This window comes from Rissa tridactyla, chromosome 1 (genome assembly GCF_028500815.1).
Source record: "Rissa tridactyla isolate bRisTri1 chromosome 1, bRisTri1.patW.cur.20221130, whole genome shotgun sequence".
Classification (NCBI taxonomy): domain Eukaryota; kingdom Metazoa; phylum Chordata; class Aves; order Charadriiformes; family Laridae; genus Rissa; species Rissa tridactyla.
The window spans coordinates 32,738,412-32,759,740 of NC_071466.1; the positions used below are offsets into that span (position 1 = coordinate 32,738,412).

Here is a 21,329-nt window from a genome sequence, read left to right on the forward strand (position 1 = left end):
TAACCTTCCTCCAGCTCAAAACTATCACCTCTCCCTACAAACCTTGGCGGTATTTGATCATTTTAGCATTTAATAGCCCCGCTAGGCTTTAAAGTTCTCCAATTTTGACTGCTAAAACCTGGAAACTGTTTCCCCAAGCAGGATGAGAGCGCAGCAGCGCGACAGCCGTGCTCACCGCAGGGTTGCAGCAGAAAACGGAGCGCGTGCTCCGCTGCTGAGCAAAGCACAGGGTCGAGCTGTCGCTTTGTGATCAGAGGGAACCCTGGACACGTCGAACGCCCACAACCTGAGGGGTCAGCGGGGAGAGGTACAGCCACCCCAGCCACTCACTCAACGGTGACTTTCGAGACGCTACATTTTGGCAGTGCTTTATTTAAAAGATGACTTTTTTAGGAGCGGAAGCATTGGAGAGCACAGAGCAGAACTCAGCAGCTGTGAGGTGCACCAGGCAGATTTATCACAGAGGGTTCGTGTACTTCTCTGACATCGGGACCATTTTTTAATATATCTGTTAAAAGATGCATTGAGCCATCTGCAATCTCCCTTAGTCTCATTATCTCAGATAATGAGACCGGTAGCGCATCCCAGGCCTGTTTCAATCATCTTTCAGTGTAAGTCAGAAACATGTACACATATCACAGCTAAGGAAAAATTCCTGATGAAAATCCTCACCAATGGCAAACATAACCACTACTATAAGAACACCAAAAAGATTTCTCTGTCATCTATTTCTCTGTCATCTATATCTTAGCCCTGTTTTGTAAGGCAGTTTCAGTGTCTGTGTGTGCGCGTCTGAGCCTTTCCCCTTGGAAAAGTGGCTAAACTCCTTGGCCAAGGGAGCCAAAAGAGACAAGAATCTCAAAGTTACCAGCGTTTCTAAAAGCCGCTTGAAAATAATTGGCCAAATAGAAGAGAGGAGACCCATACGTGATCTCTACAAGCACTTGGACGGAAAGTGGGGCTGTGGTATGAACCTATATGTTATTATTATGTCCCCTGACACCTACTGTAGGGGGAAGGACCTATAACACTTCCACATGGAGAATGGCTTCAACACGAGTTTGTGCTCACCTGTTACACAAATCCACCAGGCTTCAGTAGTTCTGATGTTCGAGCGATTCCTTTCTGACATTAAGAGCATGCTCCTTTTCAGGGTACGGGGCTGGAGGTGGGGTTTTGCTGGGGACCTCAGGGCTGCGCCCCATTGAGTCAGTAGCCACCTAACCACTGACTCCTCAGCCTCAAATGACATCAATCCCACCAGGCGTCTGCAGGCAGGAGGCGTGTGTGGAGGTGACCCAAGTGGCAGGCTGGTGAGAGGGGCTGAAAAATGAGAAAAAGGGGAAGCAGCAAAAACAGGGTAGAAGAGAAGATGGAGGGATGCAGGAGGTCAGTACTTCGGTCTCGCTCTGCGAGACTTCTTGGTGACGAGTTCATATGAAGGGAAAGTGGGTGTCTCTAGAGACATACTAAAGATGAGATTAACTCACCTACCAAATTCTCAGTCATCCTCCTCTTATAACCACTGCCAGGAAGTATGAATAACCGATCTAAATTTAAACAGAACAAAAAAGAAATTACTACACAGTGTGACCAGCCCACGAAAAAACCATGAATTTGCTCTCTTAATAATTAGAAGTGACCCAGCAAGTTTTCCAGAGCAATCATCTCTTGTTCACGGAATAAAAGGCTATCTTCACTGCCCATGTATGCAGAGTGTGCTGCATTATCTGCCCGGATGGTTGCATTATTTTGCCCGTTTGGATGAAATTACATTCTGTGAGAGTGACAAAGTCATTCCCCAAGTGCCAGTTATTTTTCTGCTTAGAAAATACCACGTCAAAATATTCCATTCATGGAAGAATAGAAATGCTTTAACTACCTACTTGCTCATATTTTGTAAATTACGGATGAAAAAAAAAGTTCATTGCCACTGCCAGCATGAGACGAATGTTTCACTGCATATGACAAGGGCTGGACAAAATTTCCACCGCAAGCCCATTCAAGTTCAACTTGGGACATGCCTTACAGACTTTTGTTTTTACTTTTTACTGTGCAGAATCAGTATACTCCTACAGCTCAGCTAGCGCTGTGTGTGCTCTGACCCTCAGATTTCTGGATATCTTCACCCTTGGACATTTTTAATGCATTTACTTCACTGAATATGAGAAATATCATGAATATCTGCATCTCAAGAGTTCTCCACCGGATAATGTCTGAAATGTAGCTCTCCGGGAGCTGTTTGGAGGAAGACTTCACCACTGTTAATCGCTTGGAGCTCAATTTCTTCACACAAGTCAGCGAGAGTAAATACTGTGCAAAATGAGTAACGGTGGCAGGAGTGAGTCTGCAGGCAAAACCCTTCATGAATCAAACTGTCCCCCAGCTGCCACATTAAATCGCGCATTAAATAGAGGTGAGATTGCACAAAGCCTATGAAGAGGGCTTCAGCTCATGAACGTCTGGGAGAGTTTTTCTCAAACATGAGTGTGGTCCCAAATCTGAAGTCCATTAAAGCCTTTCAGTCACTCTGGATTTGGCTTTAGGAAAGAAGGGCAGTCTCTGGTGTTGAGTTTGGCTACATGTATTGAAGCAACCCAAGCCATTGAATCCTTGGCGCCACTGTGATGGGAACGAAAAAGGAAGCAGAGTTCTGAGAAATGTCACAAACCAGTTAACAGGAATTGAGCAAACTATCAAGCAATATGGAAAGAGGCTGGTTCCTCGAGATATGCCGCGTACAGCCATTTCGTTCATACAGCCTCTTTCGGCGCTCCGGTAATCAGGCCCATACATAAGGATGGTGCTACCGGACAAGAAAAAATATGATCTTTTACAATGTCCATAAGTTAAAGGCATAATGAAAGTAAAAAAAAAATGCGTGTTTTTGTTGCTTTATCACTGTGCACAACAACTCTTGACTAAAAATTAATAATGTATTGCTTTCCATACCTATATACTGAATCTCAACAAGTCTAACTTCACGTTAAAATCGCTAGCCTTTGCCTTTTATCAGATAGAGAAAAGGGAAATTAGCACCCTCTTTTTCATGTTTCAGAACAAAAGTAGGAGCTTTGAAGTTCAGTATTTGTGAAAGAAACCGTCGTGACCTGTTAAAACAAGCTTTTGGTACTGAAAAGGTTAACTAATTTGGTTTCCCTGATAAGTTTATCTGTGATCAGAACTGAGTCATACAGAAAATACTCCTACAAGATTTGACCTTTTACTTGTATCCCACACTGAGATAATATTATACTTAAAATGGATATCAATAAGAACTTTGTTTTAAAAAGTATATTTAAAATAAATTACTTTTAAATAACAGAAACTGTTTTCAATTAGCCCTGTTAAAGGAAATCAACTAGAAAGTTATGTATGCTTTTTTATTTTCTTTATATAAATTATACCCAGGAGTCCTATGATAGCAGCACTGTACAAACTATGCACTACCTTTATATTTATTTCTTATCAAAATAAACTTAACAAATTAGATTTGTTTTTACAGCACTTTATATCCAATAATGACAATGTTGTATTGGTCCCAGGATAAAAACAATGAAAGTAGCAGCTGAATGGTATTTTTATTAAGAGTTAACAAAAATGTCTTGTGCAAACAGAGTGCATAAAGAAAATTAATTCCATAATTCCTCACGATGAAGGCGTCCTTTTTTCTTTTTTTTCTCACAATATCAATCTCATTTGGAAAGATCATTTTGAGGGGAAAACTTTAAGTTTTAGCGTTACTTACTCAGCAAAATGATATGGCTGAACTTAAACATTGCTGACTGCTAGGATTTAATATTAGGACCTGGCAAATGTTTTGATAACTTAATACTTTTTAAAAGAAAACTTGTTTGTTACTGAAGATTTTGGGAGCCCAGAAGAAATATAATCTAAAAAATAACAGAGCTAAAGATCCAAAGAGATGTTTCTTCTTTTTCCCGTTTTTTCCATTTCCTCTACCTTGAACGGGTTCCTCCATGCTAGCATTTTAGAGGCCTTTTTATTGGTGGCAGATTCAAATATCTCTGCGATATTCACCGTACAGCTCAGCAAGAGTCCACGTTTTCCTCCAGCAGTGGAAAAATGGCAGGGCTAATAGTCTGGGGTTTGTTACTAAAAATGAGTCCTTATACAAAAAAAAAAAATTAAAACATTGTTTAGAACATGTGGTTTGCTGCTATTAAGTTAACAGTGGAAAATCTCATTACTTTTAAAGTTAATTTTATTTTGTGGTGGGATTGTTCTCTAGGCTGAAGCAGATTTTCTCTTAAGCAGAGCCTCTAATCCTACCTTACAGTCTTCTGTTCAGCAAGTCACTCTTTGCATAGCTTGGCTAGATGCATTTTTTAAGTCAAAGTGCTGAATTAAAAGGAAAAAAAGAAGAAAAATAACTTTTTCCCACACGTGCCTCTGAGGCTCCTAGCAGGCACTCGTGTGCCATCTTCTCCAGCTCTTGCTCTGGAGTTTTCCAATAAAGATCGTGGGTTAAAGGTGCTCTTTGAGCAGTGCTAAGAAAGTTTCTAATGAAAGATTAGATGCTGCTGAGTGCTCTGATGGGGTGAATTAGAGGTTGGACAAATTCTGACGGCAGCTCCACGCAGTAAGCACCGTGGAGAAGCAGAGGTGTAAGAAAGCTGGAACGCGGTTTGTTGGTCGAAGGGTTCTGAAAATCAACGTGGCCAACCAGAATAAAATAGAAGACTGTCAAGGTTTCCAGATCAGGTTTCTTTTCAAATTTTGGAAGCATCTAGTCTCACTTCTGACTTTCTATTGAGGCTATAATGATTTACAATAACAGAGAACCAAATCTGCAATTTGAGGGGAAAATAACCCCAAGGCAGAAGCCTTGCTTACAGCTTGCGTGCTATACGTGCAAATATACATATCCTAGTTACAAGCTACTATGACTCAAACCTGAAACTCTCATGGTTTAAAATACCAAGTGAGATTCAGAGACACATAATATTTGCGTTCCACCAACAGCCCAATGGGGTTTTTTTCTGTAACATACGCTCACACCATATAAAATTCACTCTTGTGCAGAGGTGAGCCATTATATTGTAAATTCCACTCGCAATAGTCCTCCTGTAACTCAGTCTGTGAGCTGTGTTTCAACATACCCTTAAACCTTCAAACTCAGCCATTCCCCTTGCACTCTGCACTTCCCTACGTACCGGTTCACCACAAAAATTTGACATATGAATAAGCAAAATACATGCACGCAAGATCACAGATTATCTGATATTAGATTTTTTTTTTTAATTTTATTTTCTGAACATCACTCTAGTTCTTCTCAGCAAAGTTACCAAAGTCTGAGATCTACATCTAGAAGCTGACTCACTTAGCCCCACTGCTGCTGAGGCCTTGCTTCTCCGTCAGTGATAATTTTGGGAGCTCAGGAGTTCAAGCTCTCAATATTTTCTGGGAAAGGAGATGGATCAGCAAACAAAGGAGTCCTGACTGGTCTGAACTCATACACACTCAGCAATGCTGTGCTAAAAGTATCTCTCTCTCAGTGCAGTTCGTAGGTTTGTTTCAAGCCAGCGGCACTAAAATTTTACCAAAAAAAGTGAAAGCAGAGGAGAGGATTGTTCATTGCTTCACCGTAAAGAAGAGTACCTCGCGAGGAGGGGGCTGATCTTCACGAGGGCATGAGCACCTGCAGCTGCCACAGCAGCTAGGAAGAGCAGCAGGTGCTCTCAAATACCAGGCTTTGAACTTAAAAACACACGAATCCTTGGATGACCTCTCAGAGGTGAAGTAAATGACTGCTGCCATTTTGGGCCTGGGTGCCATTTAGAGCATTATTAGAGATTTAGGAAATGAGGTCAGAGCTGGATACAACTATAAAGAAAACATACAGACTAGGATTTGGGTCTTACCCCCGACTCCCTTGTTTTACAGATGAACGAAGCTAAACGTAGCTAGCATGGGACTGAGAAAATTCCGTCTCTTGGCAGATGTCTGAAGTATCAGCTGAGACAGAGAGTGGGAGCACGAGACCTTGCTCTGACGGAGGGTGATGCTTTAGAGCTGCGGTGTTCATCTCTGCCACGGGGCAGTGAAACCACTGCATTTTTGACAGCTCGCACGCGCCATTGAAAAGTGAACTTGCAAAAAGGGAATTATTTCAAGGGCTGAGTGAAACTAGCTTGCTCAGTTTGCAGAGTTTTTGTGTTAACTTTCTTAAGTTTTGCTTCATACGGTTCTATACCCCAAGAGTTTTGCTCTGAGTTTTAGCTTCAAACAAAGCAAAACCGATTGTAAACCACCGTATTTTGATTTTTCAGGTTGAAACCGTATCTCAGCCAGAAAGTTTCAAAAGCCGAAGTGCAGAGTACTGGCAGCCTGGGTTTTTGCTCAGCACATTTTCAAGCTGTCAGACCGAGGGGCAGAGATGAGCTTTCCCTACATGCAGTGATGCTGAGACCTGGCTTCTCTTTGCAGTGCCATGTCTGCATGGCGTTTCTCATACTGACCCAATTTTATGTAGTTTCTTCCAGGAATAATAGGTGAAGCCGTCCCAGAGTTGTCGGATTAAACTAACACTACATAGTGGCAAATTAGCAATTGTTATTTTTAATAGATTTGTTTCTAGCTAGGTCCAATGAAATTATTATAAGGCTTTGCTTAAAGAGAAATCCGGAGATGCAGATAGCACTATTTACTGCTAAATGAATGCTCTTTGCTTACCGTTATCTTAACAGACACGACTTGTCAGAAGCAGTATGGTAGTTTCCAGAAACACCTTCCTGAAGGAAGCTTTGAAGAAACACCTACTTAAACATACTTTTGTCCTTCATTTTATCCACTTTCCACGTTTATTTTCTTAGCAGCCCTTCAGCTCAGTGGTTAACACATTGGATTATCATTCTTACTCGCCACAGAAAATCATTTCTGCCTGACTTACAACAGCACTTATTATCATATTTCCATGGTCATCACTTAACTTTCCACTATATTAATAATCCAGCCTGATTTTACCTAGCAAGCAACCTAAACCCTCTAACTTGACAAAAATATTCCGTGCTTATTTCTCTTTCTAACCATCAAAGAAGGTCACTACGACGACTTTGGGTATCAGCATTTTTCCTGTGTGATTCACTTACACCAAGCAAACCCTCATTTTCCTTTTTTGAATTTCTGCTTAACCAATAGGATCAACAGGTCCCCTTCTCCGTGGGTGGTGATAATGTCAGTACACCACTGCCCAAATAACCTTTCTCTATAGGGAAATGCTAACATTTAATCCTTTAAATTTAAACCACATGTATTTTGGTCTCATGACTGTACTCCGTATTAACTGCCTTTTGTTATTAATTTGTATCACTAAAAATCTTAATGAAACCAGTTATTTAAATTGGAAATGTTAAGTGCAGGAGACATCTAAAATCCATCTATGAGCTATAATACATCAAAATATTTAAATAGTAACTAAATATTTTACCTAACCATTGTAAACACATTTTCAGAATTAATGACGACACAGATCTGTGTATGTTCAGTGTAAAGCCGTGTCTCAGAAGAGCCGTTCTTTCTAGCCCGTTTCAGGGAACATAAGCAATGGCTTTCGAATGGTTTCTTCCTCTTACTTCATCTTACCCAGAAACAAAAAGTGTCATTTAAGTGCTCTCTACGTGAGACCTCCACCAACAAGAACAAACTATGGGTGGGTTGACCCCATACACTTTTCCTCCTGGTACCCTCTGGAAGAGGCGCTGCCACTGTATATGTTCTTTGCATACATTGCCATAGGGTGACCACAAATATACAGCTGCCAGTGGAGTAAAAAATATTGCATTTGGGAAGAATACTCGGGAACTTCATGTTCAAACAACAAGAACCACAGTTAGCATAACATGTAACCGTTTCCCCAAACTAAATTGTTCCTCAGTAAAATTTAACGCAACTGCTAAAACTAAAAAACGAATAGACAGATTAGCTCTAAAACTGCAATTATATGAAAAACTAGGGGGTGGAAAGACTGTATACAATTTTAAAGTATTTTCTGTAACCTCTGGAAATGAAAGACTTTATTTAATGTTTACGCATGCAATTTAGATAATATTGACATAGTTCTATACTTATAGTTGCTATTTTAATTATACATTTCACATTTCATCATATGGATGTGTTATTTAATACATATGAAACTATAAGCCTTTACGTTGCAGATAAGAGAGTTTAGATACAAGCACATTATCTTTTGAACAGCATTTTTTTAAATATGTACCGCCTCCCAGGTATGAATTCATGCTGCCTTTTTTTTTAAATCTGAATTCTATAGCTAATTCCATAAACTAAATGTTTCACTACCCAGAATACACTTTAGTCCTCTGTACTAAAATTAATAAAAGGAATGTCTTTTCCCAGTCTGGCTGGAGGAACTTAGTGGGGCTGATAAATTATATCAAAAATAACAGTTATCTGAGATGGTTCCAATAACTCAAGACATATTCTGTGGGCTTGGTCACCAATTTCAGGCTGCTTATGCTGTAGCTCTCCAAGGCTTCCCATAATGCGCATTCTTTCCTATTTCACAACCTTTCAATTAATTCCCAATCCATAAACTTTTATCACATGCCCTGGTATTTGGTAAAAACATTAAAAATGCCATTATGCCCTTCTTAAGGGACAAACCGTTCCCAGTTCTCTGCAGGAGTCTTCCTCCACCTTCATTCAGGCTCAGATTCCCAGTGACCAGTGAAACGAATGACACCAAGAGGCTGTTTCCTGTTTCAAGCAACTATCGCAGCCATGCCTCGGGGGTTCATCCTGAAAGAGACTGATAAAGACTTAAAAAAAAAAAAAAAAAAAAAGAGTAGACGAAGACAGTTCTTCTGCTTCATTTGCAAATTATAAAAATGAATATTGTACACTACTTAATGAGATTTAGTCAGATTTTATGATTGCTGTGTAAGTCACCCTACATTGTGCCTTTTTCTGTAACAATTTCGTTTTTTAAACTTCTGCAAAAGTAGTCCAAACCCCTATCAATAATAATGCTAGTGACTTACTAAAAAAAGTTCACGGGAAAGTGTTCTCTGTCTATATAATCCTAATTAATGCCTGTGGTTAATTTTATCCCGGATTTGCTACCTTCCAATAGCTTTAATTCTATTTTAACATGGGCTATATATTTTATACATATACAATATATAATTTTTATACGTTACATACAAGGAATTGTTGTCGTTACAAAAGAACAATTCAGTAATGCTCCACCCCACACCGTACAATTCATATATAACTACACTAACTAATATATTCAAGGTTTTTAACTTCCCCCTGGTTCAGTAAACCATCAAAAATGGATCTGATTAACATAGGTTTCTAATTGTGTATGTAATTAATGCAAGTATTTCTCTACTTCCCTCTAGCTGAGTGCCCTGGAACCTGAAATTACCGCTTTCTTCAGTGAAATTAGTTTGCTGCGTCTTGTCCGAAATGGAGGAATGAAGCTTACTTTTGCCAGACTCCCGGCAGTTTTGACCACCAGACTGCTACATTCCTGACGAGAAGCCCCAGATTTCTAGACGGGCCCTTTCGTGGTGCGTACCCGCAGCGACAGCAGCTCCCAGCTCATGCACAGGTTCATCTCAACCACCATAATTCAAAACAGACTCTTGATGGCATCCCGTTAAACACAATAACTCTGTACTTGTTAGATACAAAATTACTTTCCTGCCTCTATGTCTTGTTAAACTTAAATAAAACACCTCAGATGGAATTGCCTTCACAGCTGTGCTATCTTTAATTTTCTTAAGCATTTGTCAAGGCATGTTATCTTTTACAGCATTTATCTAAAGCAGAAATTTAGATGCCTTAAAGAAGGTACTTAATGCCCTCTGGAACACCCTGGAGTATCCAGGATATCTGCACAGGGCTGGCAGATACAATGCGGGACCTGCAGGAGACCCCCACTTTTGAACTGGCAGCGAGAGGCCAGGTGGGGTCCCCGAGGGGCTCTAAAATGACACGGGAGGTCTATGTTTAGGCACATGTATTTTTTCTAAAAGTAATAAAATAAAATACTAGAATTCAATTTTTTAAAGACTAAATGATATTTTATATTGTTTCATTTAACCGAAAACATGAAAAAAATTGTAAAAAACTCCAAAGAAATAATTCTGTCTAAAACTCATACTATACTATATAAAATTTTGGCTAAGTCTTATACCTTACTGTATAATAACATTTTGGAGATCATCACCGCTTGTTATCTAGGTCCCATAAAAATCAAGCGCCTAATGAACTGGTCACATTCACAATACTCTGATACATTTTTGCTTCAAATTTTAAAAAACCACCACCTTTTCAAAGTCAAATACTCAAAAAGTCAGAAAACACTAATACAGCAGTCATGCAAACCCAAGATACAAGAGTGAAGGTTTTAATTCTAAGTTTATATATCATTTTTTTCTTATTTAGCAACCAAGTGCATGATACTGTTCCCGAGAAAAGCATTGTGACATTCCTAATTAAATAACTTCTTGAAAAAGATATGCCTGCCTACAATACAATTATTTTACACTACTTCATTGTCATTACAACTTCTAAAAACGTAAAATTAATTCCCGCTTTAATGTGTTCCTCAGAGCCAAGCCTTGGAAATTGTTCTCCTGTGTTTCCTCGAGCAAACTTCCCTTTGATTCCAGGAACAGTTTTGGTGGAGCATCATAACACAGTAGTAAATACTCCTTCGTGGCAGCACTTCTAGAAATGGCTGAGGAGAAGCTATTTAATGTAAAGGGGCAAAATTGACACACAATGGCTTAAAGTGGCCCTGGATAAATTTAGTCTGAAAGATAGAAAAGTATTTACAATCGTCAGGGCTGTGAGGGGTTAGAACAAACTTCCAGTAGGGTATAGAGTGGGCAAGACACCTTCTACGTGGATTTCAACCTTCTACGTGGATTTCATGGTAAGCTTGTTTTTAACAGCCAGAAGACTGGACTCAGTAGACCAGGAGCCCTTCGCAATGAACCAGCAGAGTCTTGGTTCTTTATAACTCAGCCATAGTCTTCTCACTGTGATTATGAGGGGTCAAAAAGAATCTCTTCATATTAAAGGAGGCTGCAGCTAATACCCAGATGAACACTTAAAGGAAAATATAAATATTATAATAGACATTGAAATGATTATATGATTATTTTCTGCGTGAGGCTCATTTATGGAGTATAAAGTGAAATATTACTTTTGGTTATTTCAGTCTACATCCCAAGCAATTCTGCTGATTTCAGTTGCTTCAATGAGATTACTTCAAGTTTGCCTTGAAGTAAATGAGATCTGAATTCAACACCTTAATTCTGTGCTTCCTTTGGGGGAACTAAAGCCAAAAGCCCATCACAAAGATTGATTAATATCACTGATTTTTTTAGTCATGGGGGGTGAGTAAGCAGCGGTGAAGTTGCCACAGAGAACAGTAAAAAGCAGAAGACAGCTTTAACTAGACATTGGCTTGCCTTACCAATCATCTGCCTTTTGTTGCTTATATGTCAGGATTAGATGGTGCACAAAGATTATTAAAAAATGCAGACCAAGCAACTTTCTTTTCATTTTTATTTGGAGTAAAGTATCCGTCAAAAGCTATATTTTAAGCAAACACAATTTTTTTCTTTGTCACAGCCAAATTCTCCAGTGCAGGAATTTACAATATTTTCCTTTTTCCAGAATGACACCTGCTGGTGGGAGAAACATGGATGAATTGCAGATACATTATAGGTTTGATTGTAGCTAACCGGACATATTCTCTGAGCACGCTCATCACCTGTGACCAGGCAAAATATTGAAACTAAAAATTTGGAAATGGTAAAGGTGCTATAAGGAGTATGTTGTAGAAGTAATATAGTTTTCCAACCTGATTCAATATTTGCTTTTAACAAATCACCAAGCTACCTACTACTAAGACAATGCTTCAATGGTGTTTCGGTGTTGGACACTAGCACTGTTTTGTGAAGCCCACAGCATCAATATGTCAGATTGAGGTGAAAGCCAGAAGGAAACCCTCCCTATCCTATGCAAAAAGCTGCTGCGCTGCTTCAAACCCTCGAGTGCAAGAAAAAAACCAGCTACTAATGCAACTATTGTGCTTAACACCCCAAAAGATTAGCATCTCAAAGAGAAGTACTGTCCACATATCCCTGACCCAATATAGGAGGACATAGCTAGGAGAGATAGAAAACAAGTTGTAACTTTGCCCAAACCGTGACAAATGCTCCTCAATACACCAGGGAGCAGGTGCTCTCTAATGGGCTTCCATATTCATTGCACTTCTGTTGCCTGGGTCTATTGGAGTAGCCTCCCCTCCAGCTAAACTGGAGCCAGACTTGAGCATTTAATGCTTCCAACACATTTGCAGCACTATTTCCAAAAGTGGTTTCCAATGCTAAGAACATCCTTACTGGAAATACACAACTTTATTTCCTTTTTCTGAGATGCCACCTATCCCCTGTCTTCTATAACGGCAAACTAAAGCGTAGGTGCTCAGGACCCCAAAGAAAACCCTGAAGTTGGACTCTGAAATATCTAGAAATGTGAATTATTGAAGCTACTCTAGGATATGTTTGGATACTAACTTGCGGTGATTTTAATAAAACAGATTTTGAGAACTGTATGTTTTAAACTTGACTTATGAAGAAATATTTGTGAAAAAAATGCCCAGTTATAAAGAAAATAGCGTTAGAAAATCAATTCGGAACTATAATTCAAAGAGTTCTTTTGAATTATTTACAAGAGCATAGGCAAATATACACATTCAAACGTGTTCCCCTTAGGTAAATTATTAATATATAGATTTTGCTATGGCATACCTCATTGTAACATCAGAAGGCAAACTTTCTTGTTGAGTACAGAATTAAGTGGCATTAGGCTGCAACTTAGGAGACTTGGCTTCTATTCCTGGATTTGTCACTGGCCTCCTTTATGGCTTTGAGCAGATAATTTCACAACTCTGTTCCTTCAGTTCTCCCATCTGTGAAAAGAAGATAACATTGCGTTATTATGATAGCTAAATGACTGATTTCCAAAGATTGTTTTTATTTTGGTAAATGCAAACACATGAAAAGGCAGTACATTGCTGTAAACTCACTGGTAAATGTAAGACACACGAGACTGTTTCAACAGATAGTTTAGATCTGGAGAGTTTCTTTAAACATATTTCTTGCGAAGCTGATCAAAGCTTCAGTCCTACCTATGGTTGTACATACTTCTGTGTACAGAGTCCTTGTTTGTCACACATATAATTGTGGCTATCAAAAGCTGGAACCTTATCATGACTTGGGTTTATCCTCCTTAACCCCCCTAACAGAGCAATGACTTCACGAAGAGTCCAGCTACATCCCACTGCCTTCAGAGTGGGACCTCAACCCACAGTAAACCCTTTGCTGAGAACAGCAGCAAGCTGGAAACAGAAAGACTGATTTAATCCCCAAACCAATGATAGCTTGGCCATCCCCACAAGCTCTGAGCTAGCTGAAAAGCAGAGAGGAAATTGCAGAAAAGATGCTTGTGCAAATATGTTCCTACTTTTTGCTGCTGAAGCCTGAGGAGCTTCACTGAAACAGGTTTTCTAGCTGCTTCCACTTAGCTCAAGGAGTGTCTCCTTGAGCCCACCATTATCAACAATTGACCGTGACCATCTCAGGTCTCTGCTAGAATCCAGTAAAAAGACACTTATCCCAAAGTGATAGCACTGTTTTTCTTGTCAGATTAGAGGTCAGATTGAGTGTTAGCTCAGGTTACTGCTGACCCTTAAGCAGTCTTTCCAGTTTTTAATGCTATACACGACAAATGAAATGCATGCATGGGATAGAAACAGCTGGGATACAAATAAGCCTCTGCACAATGATAAGAGCTCCGAACTCGGCCACATTTTTCTGCTCTCTCAACTCTACTTATTGAACTCACATTGCATGGAATAACCTTGCTGTTGGGATTATACTCTTACCATTCTTTTTTCCCCATTCTTTTTATTTCACCTTGGACATTCTTAACGTCAACCTTTTAAGCCTTGCTTACCAAATCGTGAGATATCCATGACTGCCATAGACCCGGCCCACTTCTCACTAGGCAGCTACTAGGAAACTGGTTTGGATCCCAGCACTGCAGCTACAATGTTTTCAAGCTCTCTCACCGCTTCTGGTAATGTGTTACCAGGATCATTTCCCGTAGAAGTCCTCCCATCCCTTCCCCCACCGAACAGCACATGCCCCATGATGAGCTCATACAACTCCCTTAGTGACGAAACCACGCTATGTCCGAAAAGCTTCTCCTTGAAGGCGTTCTGGCTTCAGCTGACCTCCTCAGGGAAAGCCTAGGACTCTGCAAAAGTGATCTTTAACATCAAAGTCAAGCATTACTTTAAACTGATCCACATAGAACAAGAAAAAAACATATATCATGCCACGGTTTAATTTTCTCACTAGTTTTGCATGCGTAGCTTCTCCTCTGCCTGATGGAGATGCTTTTCTTCCTGCTGTAACCAGCTTCCTCCAGCTTTTGTCGGTTCTGTACTTCAAAGATTATTTTCTTTCCCCAAAAAATACATCCTTACCTTTCTCTCTTTTCTCTCAAGGCTTCTTTGTTTGTCTGACCCACATGATTTCTGTATTTCTAAGGGACTTTATCAGCATGTACCATTTCGCTGCTTCTCTCAGAGAAATTCCTCTCCTTCCAACCATACTCCTTTGCAGCCCAGCCGGAGGGAACTGCTTACCTCTAGGGCTCACTAACTTTTTTGGGCTGCATGGACACCGTGTAGACACTTCTCAGTGACCAAGCGCTTGTCCCACAAGGACGAATACAAGGGAGATTATGTTTTTTGGATGTCATCTACCCTATATTGGCCCAAAGAGGTCTGGAAAGCCCAGGATTGCAACAGGGAAAATGTGCCCATTTCTTGAGAGAGCTAAAGGCTGGTGAGTGCTAGAAGTCCCTGGTGTGCAAGAGGAGCACACGCAGGGGCAACACTGGGAAGTGAAATGCTGTGTAGGGAAGCAGAGCTCCCGGAAACCTGAACCAACCCATCTGTCTGCACTTCTGCTTGTAGGACAGGATCTGAACGCAGCCACAAGTACGTGCTACCCTCACTGCACTTGAGGAAAGTTCACTGTGCTCTTTCCTGGGCAGACAGTCTCCCTGCCTGGACCACGGGGCACGAGAGGAGGTATACACTGCTCCTTCCTTCCCTTTAGGAATTGTTAGTGCTATACAGGAGTTTGACCCCAAAACACGATACAGATCCAGAACCACAATATTTCCCCTGCATAGAGGAAGTAAGAAGGTTCCTGAGTGGCGCATATTTTTGTGTTTCTACTTTTTGCACTGTCTTTTTTTTTCCCTTCTACGCTGTCTCCCTTTCTCCGAGTTGTTTGTCATTTTACAATCCTACGCCGAACACCAGAGCAACAGTTAGGCTTTTTCATCTAAAAACACATACTTTCAGCCAAAATGTTGTATATTTTAAACTCTGGCAAGAGCAAAACAAGACAGAATCCACACTGTGTGTGCCTTCTGCATCTGCACAGGACTGCTAAGCACTGCAGACTGCACACAATGTAATGTCAGTCCATGGCAAAATAAAAACAAACCATAACTACCTGACCCGAAGTAGCAGGTAAACTTGATTAGGGAACTGCTACTTCACTCCTCTTCTCCTCCTCATCTCCCCGCTACTTCCGCATTTGTCTCCTCCTTCTCAGAGAAAAAGATTCCCTGGGGACATATCAAATATGTTGCTGTACCATAGCAAATTCTTCACTGGGATCCAGAAAGGTTAGATTTTACAAGATGCCATTTCCCCAGCAAACCAAAGTAGCAGATTTGCATACCATGTTCAAGAGGACCAAGGAGGGTGTTCAAAATTAATGATTTAATATTTTTTTTTCTATTTACTATAAAGAAATTTCTTTCCTTCAAGATCTGTTCTAAAGCTTTGCAGCCCCGAGGTCAGACTAATAGGCCTGCTCTCATCCACACGACTCTGTTCTCCCTTCTCACCCAGAGAAACTGTGTTCTTGTCAGTGGTCCCTTTTCCACTTAAGAGACATTCACACATGTGGTTTCACATACCTGTTCTGCCTGAATTCTGGAACAACAGTTATCCCACTCCCCTGACTGGAGCCCATTAGTTGTCCTGAGCTTTGTTGCCCCATCGGTTGGTTAACTGCCATCTCCATACCCTCAGTAAGCCTCCACACTTTGCCCTGGTGCTAGATCATCGTCAGATTATCCAACACAGATTATAGTTCACCTTCACGGCACAGAACCCTTTCTCTTTCCCACATTTTTTCCAGATGAAGAACTTTTTGGTACTTCTCTCAAGCTCCTTTCATTGGCTTTTACTTTATTCCTACATATCCTGCCTTCTGAGACACAACTGTCTTTGCTGACCTCTCTTTTTCCTCTGTCCTTGCATTACCTACCAAAATCTTTTTTGTGATGATTACCCATCAAATTAGACACAGTACCTTTCCCGACTATTTTTTTTGTCTGTTTGGGATATAAGTTCTAGGTAGTTTCCACATCTGAAACTTTAACAACTCTACACCTCCTCCACATTTCAACCCCTTGGCTCCTCAATCCAGATGACTTCAGTAATTAATTCATATAGTTTACCAAAATTTTCCTCTTCAAAATCAGGAACCTTAACGATGGTCCTGCTTCTATTTATTCTTCTATTTAGTGTAAACACAGTAGACTTGTGAGTACTTGTTTCAAAGCTTCTTTTCTTTTTATTCTTCCGCTGAAGCCCTGGTGCTCATCAAAATTAAGTCTAAAATGGAATTGTTGAGAAGTCATTTGGTGAAGAAGTAGTTCATCTACCATCATTATAGGTACATTGAGAAATAGGTCCCTACTTCTGCATGCCTTCCTCCAACCTACATCTAGGAAGCCTAAGTCTCCCATAAAGACACAATTTCCAGTCATTATTTATTTCTCTAATTATATTACAGAGATCTCTGTTCATGTCTAGACAATAAAGAAGAACTAAGGGCTACAGCAGCCATCCGGAGCGATCTCTACAAGTTCTCTTATAACTAACTTTTCCCAAAGTAATTACGACACAGACAAATTTTGCATTAGGCCAGCAATAAATACTAGTAATCACTTTTTTTCTGAAGGAGAATTTATGACACACTGGGTTTTTTGAGAAAGCCAGTATACAATATTTCCAGCTCACTCCCAAAGCAATTGCATCACTGGACAGCACAAACCCCAGGGCTGCTGGACTCCTGGCTGCCCTAACACCTCAGAAAAAGCAGCTGCCTCTGAATCAGGAAGCCTTGGGGCTGAGTAGCCTGAAGGGGCAGCAGCCTGAGGACTCAGGAGGCTTGGGGAGGGGGGACCAGAAAGGTCTTATCCTCCACCAGTCTGGCAGGAGGAAGCCAGAGAGCTGCTAGCCCACTGCACGGACAAGGTGGGAGCTGGCTATGCTGGGGCAGGGGGAGACTTGGGCAGGGGGAACCAGAATTTACTCCCTTCTGCTTTTGGTGATGTAACTTTTGTCCACCTTAAGAAGTGACTTTACCCACTTCATTGTTTACCACCACACCAGTGGTCTGACCAGCCCAGCGGAGACCCAAGGGGTGGCTGGTGGGGGCGGTGGGGACAGGGCAGCAGCCCCCCAGCTCAGCTCCCTCTGGGGCTTCAGTGGAGCTGATGCACCCCAGGGACAGAAGTGGCATTTTCCAACTGATCATGGCCCCATCCAAAAACTTTTGATGAGCTCTGGTCTGCAGCACGCTACCAGCTCCAGTTACCAACAAAATCTTAAGCATTAAAAATGTGAAGCAAGCCCAGCATTTCAGCCACCAAATGAGTAATACCTCTGAAGCAGACTCAACAAGAAGCTTGTGGGAATTTTTGTCTAGCATTATTTACTACTACAAATTACTTACCAAATCTAGCCTGTTCAGGCTGCTGCGCTTGTTACACTAACAGAAAAAAAGCTGAATTCTGGGAGTCTTTTTTCGTTGTGGTGTAGTCTCACTCACTTTCACTAACACGATACGAAAACGATGCCTGGGATTACAATAGCGTGATGGAAACTTTCTACTACACTTCAGTGAACCTTAAGGGAAAACACGTACATATGCGCTATGGATATTATGTGCATTTCCAGGAACCTTGTCAAAATTGATCACATGAAAAAAAAACAAGACAATTAGGAAGAAAACTGCTTCATCAACTTCTTACATTACTCGCACCACAGGGCAGATGTAAGATCAAAACCAAAATGGCAATTTTCAAAAGCCTTTTGAAAATTTGGCTGGATTTCCTATCTCATCACCTTCAAAAGTCACACAGAGAATGATCAGTCCGTGATCTTTTGAGAAGCAAAACACCACCTAAAGTAGGGATGTGGTTCAGGATTAGGTCCAAACACTGAATTACTTAATTCAAGAACAAACCACATTCTACTTTGCTTATGCATCTGCAAACAGAATAGGATATGATGAAACAGAAAACTCTCCTTGTGGTTTTGTGTATATCATCCTTGCCACTTTCATAATTAGAGGACATAGGCTACCATTAAAGTCAATTGCAAAGTTCCCATTGACTTCAGTAGATGTAAACCAGGCATTAATATTATGCTTTTCAGTTTTCTTGAGGTTTAAACACCTCATAAAATAAATTTACAGATGAACTAGTAAATGTACACTTACAAAGAAACCTCCTAAGGAGTCCCTGAAGCCATATTTTTAAATAGTGCTGTTCATTCAGTTTATATCAGACAGATTAAGGGACTGTCAAACAAGGGTGCACAGATCAAGAACGGCAATAAGAAATGCTGAAAATATATTCCAGAAATAAAATTCCAAAAATATCATTTGACAGAGTTGACAAAACAGACTTAGAAGAGGGGTTTATATTATGCGACATATTTCACAAGCTCAGAAAACCCTATCTATTTATTTATCTGCCTATCCATTTCAGTGATCGGTAAATGAAAACATGTACGGTATATGCAGCAAGTTTTTTTTTCCAGGAACCCTTTCAAAACCACTCACATAAAAATGCAAGAAAAGCTAATTGAGAAAGAGAGAAAGAGTGAGGGGGGAGGGAGATTTTAACCGATGAGAAGTCAGAAATACTACCGTCCGGAGCTGACATTTTCTTCTATAGAGCTATGTGCCCATTGGGCATAATTTTTGATCTCACAGACTTTCCACATGTAAAACTCCAATTGACTTCAGTGCAAATGAATGAACTGCAGGATCTAATTAAGCCTGCTGAGGTTTGAAAAACAATCTCATATGCTGCCTGAACATTTCCATGAATTTCAGAGATTTTCAAGATAGTTTGCCTAATTCATTGCCAAATAATCATTTATAAATTATAAGTATAATGTGTAAATATAAATAGAAGGTGAACATTAGATGATAAACAGATATAAGGAACTAACAATTACCTAACCTGACTAGATGAAGACTTTATTAAATGGAACGTCATACATGACATTACCAAAGAAAAGAGTTGTGATTGATGGATGACATTTGCACAATCATCTTGTTCCAGATACTGCTGGCACAAGCAGAAAGGCTCTTTTGGCAACTAATAACCACTTGGGAAGTGTTTGCCCATTACCACACAGGAGCACAGTAGTAGAGGCAAGGATACTGTCCAGCCTCCAGAGCAGAATTCAACTACCTTAACCTAGAGACCTTGTTTTCTTTTTCTACCATGCCCTGCTTCATTCAGAAAATACCTTGCACCTCCTCAACAAGTGAGCTAGAGTTCTGCAGTTACCATCCACCAGTTTTCCTCATTGCTGCTTCATCTCCGGAGCAGATCCATGCTAGATACAGGGATGAAGCCATATGAGAAAAAAAACAGTGCAATCACAAAACTAGAGTCAGCGTTTCAGTGCAAACATATGTTGGAAGCATACATAGGCTGCAGAGATCATTCTGTTATTCTTAATTTTAGGATACTTGTCCACGTAGCTTGAATATTATCTTAATGAGGTGTTTTGCATATACTTGGTTTTAAAAACAAACTAATAAAGACTATTTCCACTATGTGCATCATACCCACAGAGACCCATCAACTAGGATGGTGCCTTCAGGCCCACACAGACCAATAGAGAAAAGGTCAGCAAAGAATCACAGAATCGTGGACTAACTTAGGTTGGGAAGGACCTCAGCAGGTCGTGTGGTCCCACCCCCTGCTCAAAGCAGGACTAATTCCAACAGTAGATGTGGTTGCTCAGGGCCTTGTTGAGGTTGTCCAACTCCCTATGTGTATTCAGGCTAGCAGCAAAGAGAAACTATGCTGGAGGCTTGCCAAAAGCACACGAATGATAAAATTTGGGAGCCCCGAGTTGCACTCCAGCTCGGGAGGGACAGTTTCCCTACTCTTGGTTCCACTGCATAGCATTGCGGCAGCTCAAAGTAACGCCCGGGGACAATACTACAGAGGTTGCCTCCGGTTTGGCCTCTGGTGCACCCAGCTAGTGACTGCTCAGTCATTCTGTGAGGACGGTGTATGGAAAGTCTGATTACGGGAAGGAGCTGTGCGAGGCGGAGAAGATGAAATCTCTGGAAATATTTGCTGTTGGGTTTTAGTAAATCTCTATGGAATATTTGGTAACTGTGTTTTTTTCCACGTCTTGAAACAGTCGACCAAATTGGAAAGGCTTTGTGAGGATGGCAAAAGGCACATACCTGATTCAAAGGCAGAGAAAGGTCTGCCTTTGCTCCAAAACCTTTTAAAATACAGGGGTCAGATTTTTTTTTTTACTTAAGCAGAATAATGTGGGGTTTTACCAGCTGCCTTCTTATAAATAGTTCAAACACTTTCAATTAAAAAATTTAGGAAAAAAAAACCTAAAGACTGACATTGAATAAAATAAATTTAGCCTAAATACATTAAGTTCACCAAAGCTCTGAAAAAAAAAAAAAAATGAAAACAGAATCTTATAACAGGAAGCATTAGAAAACCTTCATCATGGGCAGAGCTGCCCGTCCTGCCTGTAATATTGTTTGTTAAGCACTTTGGAATCTTTAGAAGTGAACAGAACCACATAACTGAAGCTGCTGGACTGCATTTCTGTGCTCCCCATTTCAGCTGCAGTATCTTACTGTTAATTATTGTTATAAACGGCAGCTGGCTGGTGGGAGCACCAGTCAAGCATGTTTTCCTCTGGAACTAAACTCCAGGAAAAGAAAAAATCCTGAATATGCATTGCATCAGGATTAAAGACAAATTTTGAAGTTTGCTTCCAGAGAAAATGTTGGTGCATTCAAACCCTATTAATGTACAGGGGAGGGAGTGCCAAAGGACGAGAGCACTCCACAAATACAGCTGCAATTCCATGAAGT

At 40.5% G+C, this 21,329-nt stretch overlaps 1 long non-coding RNA gene across 4 annotated transcripts in view; it reads right to left on the minus strand.

Moving 5' to 3' along the window:
• Positions 1-325: 325 nt before the first annotated feature.
• The window catches only part of LOC128916285 (uncharacterized), a 98,468-nt gene continuing 77,464 nt past the window's right edge, over positions 326-21,329 (minus strand). The window contains exons 11-14 of one of the 4 annotated variants that reach the window (XR_008468895.1): positions 12,816-12,976; positions 8,644-8,798; positions 1,495-1,550; positions 326-1,323 (exon numbers count right to left, since the gene is read on the minus strand). This is a non-coding gene — a long non-coding RNA (uncharacterized LOC128916285). Of the gene's footprint in view, positions 1,324-1,490; positions 1,551-8,643; positions 8,799-12,815; positions 12,977-21,329 lie in introns of all 4 variants that reach the window. The other 3 variants (XR_008468893.1, XR_008468894.1, XR_008468896.1) reach the window with 3 other exon arrangements.